We start from the raw sequence: 6,316 nt of genomic DNA, 5'->3' as shown, positions 1-6,316 counted from the left end.
GAGGAAGTGCCATGTATGACTTTGTGCATTGCAAGGTGTTTGGCCCACTTAACCCAAACTCGCTAGATGGCATATCACAGACACTCCAAATAAGTGTGCAGGTTTGTGCAAAGGGATGTTGTAGGCAATCAGTAAAAACTAACATTGGGGAGTGTCTGAGTAAGCATAAGAGAAAGATTACAGTGTGTAATTCCCAGAAGGATTTAATATGTTTATATGTGGGATGAAGAGATCATCTGTATTTTATTTGCTTATAAAGCAACCTTAGATGTCTGCTAAAATAGAAATTTGGCTAAAGTAGACCTTGAGTACTAATGAACACAATTATTTGTAGAACATTCACCAGTGTTCTGTGGAAAACTGAGGATAAGCAGAAGCCATAGGATATTTTCTTTTTCCTTTAGCACTGGGTGTTAAAAAAATCTTTTGATAGTTGAAGTTCTCCATTCAGAGAAAACAAACAAATACGTTCATCTTGTTCAGGTGGTGACTTTCCTGAAAATCAGTAAAGGTCCAATGCTGCCTAGGTAGGCAGGACCACCCAGAGCAATAGATACATAGATACTTACCTAATTTTATAGAGGGAAAACCTGTGTCAGGACATATTTGAAATAGCATTGATGGTGCTATGCCAAGCCATTGCTGTTTTCTTTCATGGCTCATACCATGTTGGATATCCTTCGGCTTAAAGTGCCCTTCTTACCAGAGGGAAGCTGGGCCCTCAGTGCTTGGAAATAATGTAATTGGAAATGCAGAACAGGGCAGTTTTGTAGCTCCTTTCACAGCACTGACTCTGGAGAGTTCCTCCATGCCGGCTCCCTTCAGCTCTCCTGGAGGGTGACTATGTGGTGCAAATACAGGATAGATAACACCTGAAAGCCTACGAGGTGCACAAAACAATGAAACAAATGGAAAACTGCAACTTGTCAAGGAGGAAAAGAGGACTTGTTGTTCTAGGAAACACATGCATCTTGTCAAAGGTTGGGTTGTGGGGATCTTGCGTATCTATCTTTTCAATGCAGACAGGACTGCTTTTCAAAAGTTCATCTCAAAACTCAGGAAGACAAAACTGCATGGTCCTAAATAGGCCTGGTCAGAGTTTTCTGAAATTTGGTTGTCCTGATAAGAAGAGAGAAATTATGCTTAAACATGCAAAAGTAAAATCTTTTTCTTCTAGATAAGTCGTGCTTGCTAACATCAAGGACAATAACTTCTATATTCCTAATTCAGCACTGATATCTCATGACTAGAAGTGCTGTTAATACTTCTTTTCATGCTCCAATATTCAGGTCTTTTAAGTGATTTTCCAATAACCTTTGTTTCAAATGGTTTGTCCTTAGACAACTCTTTCCACATGTGCATTTATTTAGATGTCCTTAGATTTGCGTATTACCATCCCTCTTTCCAGTATAGAATGTAATTCCTGTAGACAAGGAAAGAAAGAAGATCACCTCTGTCTTTAAAAAGGGATAGTAAAATGCATGAAAATTTGCACCGTCTATTTGTTACAAAGTATTTGTTGAAGGAAAAATGGAAAAGAGTAGCAGCCAGAATGGATTTAAGAAAAAAAAATTGTCACATGAAGAAAATTTTCTTCCTATAATGGCTAACAGGCTTTGTAGTTAGCGGATAAGCAGTAGCAGTAATTAATATTTATCCTGTTACGTTCCTGCCCTTGGTTCATGCAACATTTTCATAAGCAAGCTAGAGTGTTGATGAAGCTAGTGCAGGTTCATCCCAGAGAGCTACACGCAGCAACTATGTACCCTGGTTCAGTTGGATTGGAAAGAGATAATGAACGAGGTTTTGTAGGTATCTATGCTGGATCTAGACCTGCTTACTGATTTGACTCATGATCTGGAATCCTGAATAGAGAAGGAACTGACTACACTGACAGAAGATTGGACACTGGAAGAGACAAGTAAGACAGGATTAGACTTCAAGAAGATTTTACAAGTGTCATATAAGATTTTATAGACTGGGGTGTCATCTGCAGGACATACAAAGTTACCTCTCTATTCTGCCTGGCATTTTTGAGGCATCAGTAATTGATTCCTACAGAAGCAAGAATGAGGTTAGATATGCAACTAAGTCTGTAAGAGTAAAAGGTCTGAAACAGATTGCCAGAAGAGACTCGTGCTGCCCCATTACTTAGACATCTTTAGGAAGAGATTATACAAACGTTTAAGAAATGACCTAGGCAAAGCTCATCCTGTGTGGGACAGAGAGATGAACCAGAGTTGCTCTTTAAGTCTCATGCCACATTTCTTTTTCAACTTTTTAGTTTGGCACCCACATTTGGTCTCCTTGGGAACAGAATCAAAAAATGTTACTTGATTGCCTCATTTCTAAATACAGTACGAATTCAGTGGCCACACACAAACAAAATGGTATTTCATGTTACCAAATTGTCAAATTCCTGCCTTGGTTTTTCAACTCAGTAACTCATTCACAGTAGATGAAAATTAGGTTATTTAATTGGTCTGGTCCCCATTTATAAAGGGTTTTCTGTATTAGTTGCCAAAATTAGTAAGTGTGTGCAAACACAGTCTGACATGACACAGTACCTATACATTACCCACATCCCTCTGACTATCCTTTTGAAGTTGCATTGGCCCTTATGGATCTTCACAGTGACTTTGACACTTTTAACATGTCTGGCTTCCTTTTTCATGAAGCTTCTGCTAACACGCTTCTAAGGAAGCCTTTGAGCCTTTGGAAGTCAGGGTGGGGTTTTTTTTTCTTTCTTTCTTTTCTTTTCATTTTATGTGCTTCACAATACTAAATATGTCTTCGAGAAAGTTCTTAGCGAAAAGCAGAAAGTCAGAGGCAGAACTCCCTTTGGTAATTTGTCATGCCCAGTTTTTGTTAAACAGAGTCAGGTGCTGAAGGAGAAGGATTTCAGGTTCAAGTTGACAGGTCAACTATATCTGCTATGTTCAGCTTCTCTCTTCATCAGCTCATGGCTCAGAGACTGGAGGAGGGAAGATGTGATAAGCAGGATAAAGGAAAGATCAGCCATGACATAGTTGAGACTCAGGCTCTGAATAGATATGGAAGAATCACTGAGGAAAATTAGTATGCTGAGCAAGTCCGAGGAAGTTACCGAGTCAAGGTGTTAAATAAGTTCAATACCTGAGAACTGATCTGATGGAAAGAGTTCAAACAGACAGAAAGAGTGCATCAAACCTGAGCAGCAAGTCAAACAGTGCTTCTGAATTCTTAAAAGAAGTTCCTAAAATCCTACGGCATTTGGAGCATCAGAATGCTCCATTCAAGTAAAAAGGGCCCAGTGGCCACTCTGTAGGAAAAGTATATAAACCCCACAAAAACTAACAATAGCATTCTAACTCTGTAGCTAGTTCCAAATTCTCAGATCTCCAAAGAACAAGCTATTTTAACCCAGTGATTTGCACTAGCTCATTACTTGAAACAAGATTCACGGTGTGAACACAAATGAAGGCACAACTTGTGATTGTAAGCTTAATTTTGCATTACAGTCATTTCAAACAAGTGCTGATATTACCACCTACTCGTCATAAATTTCACGATGGATTCTGTAGACCAGCTCCTCTTTTCTCTATGAGGCCACTCTGTACTACGTCCTGTGTAAGGCTACAATAGGGTACCCAAGCAGTCTGTAAAATAACAGGCTCTCTGCATAAGCATCTAGCTCCACATGTGTCTCTAGGAGAAGTCTCAGCAGCAACGCCTCCTGCCTGGGAAGTAAGATTCTCAGCAGAACTGTCTGCAGGCAACTCCCACTGTCAGGTATTATTTCACTGGAGAGAGATGTTGCAGTGGTCCTTAGCACAGGAGCATTAACTTCAGCCCAGGTTATGTTGTTGCAGGCCTCATATGAGTCTTTATGTTTATGTTTCGGTAATGTTTCAGTCTGTTACACACAATGAGCAGAAAACACCCTGACTTGATAACCTTAAGTGCCAGCTGATTTCCCAAACAATCGCCTTCAGTGATGAAGTACCAGAAGGCCCTTCATTCTGGTCAGTACCTAGCGTGGTCCCTCTGAATCTGGGAGCGCCACTGTTACCCCATTAATAGAGAGTGCATTTAGGGAGTCTGGATTGATTAAGCAGCTGAGATGCCTCATGGAAAGACATTTCCCTCCGGTCCCTTCATATTTTGTGCAGATAGGACTTTTTTTTCTCCTAACAGAATAACATTAACATAAAATTGAGAATAAATAGAAGTCATGAGTGGTTACTTTTGCATGACACAGAGGAAAATATTTCCTCACTGGGAGGGTAGCACAGCATGGGAAAAGGTTACCAGAAATGCTATGTAGGCTCCGTCCTTGGAAGTTTTTCAGGACCTGAGCTGAACATAGTCATGGCTAATCTGACTTAGCGCTTGTGGCAGCACTGCTTGGAGTGGAAGGCTGGAGAAGGTGACATCCAGTTGCCCCTTCCACCTAACATTTATGTGATTCTGTGACATATCCTAAAGGAACAACTTGCTTCTTTCACATCTGCAGCAAACACACAATATAATGCAGTTTGATTTTTGCTTCCCTCAGATCTACATACATTTTCAGCAGTTGCTCAGTTATAAAAGTCAATTTCACAGTCAGTAAATGGTTCATTTATTGATTCTCATCTACTAAATCCAAGCAGCTCCACAAACAACAATATACTACTGAGGTACTGAGGGCTAAAAGGAATAACTCGCATTTACACAGGGAGAAAAAGCATACAAAACTGACAGCCTCTCTTCAGTACTGAAGCTGTAATTCCAAGTGTCAAAAACCTTTGACATGCCTCATAGTTTACATGTTTAGGAAAGCCATGCTTCTGTTTGAAAGCTGAAACAAAAGGACTTTCACCCATTTTGACTTGTATTTTCAGCAAACTCTTCAGGCTGCAATATTTAATCTATTTCTCTGGGGTCTGAGTCATTCATACTGCCACAGAGCTCTGTCTTAGCAGAAGCTGATATCCATTGGAATTCTGCAACTACATTTGTAACTTAAATAGAAAGGAGGAAAATTGTAAAGTATAATTAATTAAAATCCCATGTCAGGACCTCAACTTGTAAAGAGCGAAAGAACATTTGCAACCCAAAACACAGGCTTGATCTCTATTAGTTGCAAAATCAATCCCTGAATGCTTTCAGGACCTAGAATTAAGGTCCTGGTGGTTCTCCAATAGCAATACAAAGGACAAGAAACAGAAGACTCCTCCTGGCTGGCTTTCCATCTCTGCAGAGGGATTCAGCAGAGCAGACAGCTAGTCTACAGTCTGCACACTTATATACTAAACCGTGTTTCATTACAGCCCAAGTTCCAGTCAAAAGCTACCATGAACAGCTGGATTCGTACTGAAGTCCCGCTTGACTTTACTGTTCATCTCCATTTTAGGAAGGACTTCTGGAGAAACCCACCCCCTGCACCACCTGAATTGCAATGCTGGTCAAAGGCATCAGAGCTACTCCCAGGGACCATAGTTTAAAACAGCGTCAAGGCGCAACACATGTTCAGCCTAAGGGACCTGCAGGTGTCAGAGGGACCTGAGCATATTTACACAAAATCCAGAATCATTCATGCTGAAAACCAAACTTAATTACTTTTATTTACAGGTTATTGCAGCATGAATTTTGTATGCTTGCTGAAAGCCTTTTTATGCATGTTCTGGTCCTTTAGTAGAGAGCTCTGAATGCATGTCTTCTGCCTCTGACCATTAAAAGATGTGAGGAGTTTGATTGTTTAAGGGTTTGGTAATCAGAAAAACAGGCCACTAGTTTGCCTGCTTTTCTCTAACTGGTCCAGTAAACTCCTTGGTGGTCCTTCTCCATGTGATGTGGTTTAAATCCCTAATTTTCTTCTCCTCCATTGCAGGGCAGAGATCTCATAACAAAAATGAGCTGAGATTTTCTGTAGCATACTCTGGATTTCTTTCTATTGCTCATTTAAGAAAAACACTTATAGTCACTTAAAAAGCTATCTCTGTAAGAGAATGGTTTATCTTAAACCTAATTAAGTCAGTCTTTAATGCTGAATAATTAAAACTAGCATGCCTCTAGAGGCTGGCATGGAAGAATCCACATTCGGCATAATTTTCGCAATTTCTGACAGATAAGAATATTGAAATTCTTTATTAAAGTGGCCACAGACATATTTAGTCCACTCTGGTCTGCTTGTTGGCCTTAGGGAATCTAGCAAAACGAATGGAAATATCTTTATTCACAGAGACTCCATTGAAGTTAGCATTCTGTTATCAGAAATCTAGTTAGAAACTAAATATTACTCTAGATTTCCTGCCGGCTGCTCTGGCAGTTTTACCTCCACATTTCTTCAGAG

Source organism: Buceros rhinoceros, unplaced genomic scaffold (assembly GCF_000710305.1).
Source record: "Buceros rhinoceros silvestris isolate BGI_N320 unplaced genomic scaffold, ASM71030v1 scaffold4796, whole genome shotgun sequence".
NCBI lineage: Eukaryota > Metazoa > Chordata > Aves > Bucerotiformes > Bucerotidae > Buceros > Buceros rhinoceros.
The sequence above is the reverse complement of the archived record's forward strand: the minus strand, read 5'-3'. Positions refer to the sequence as shown.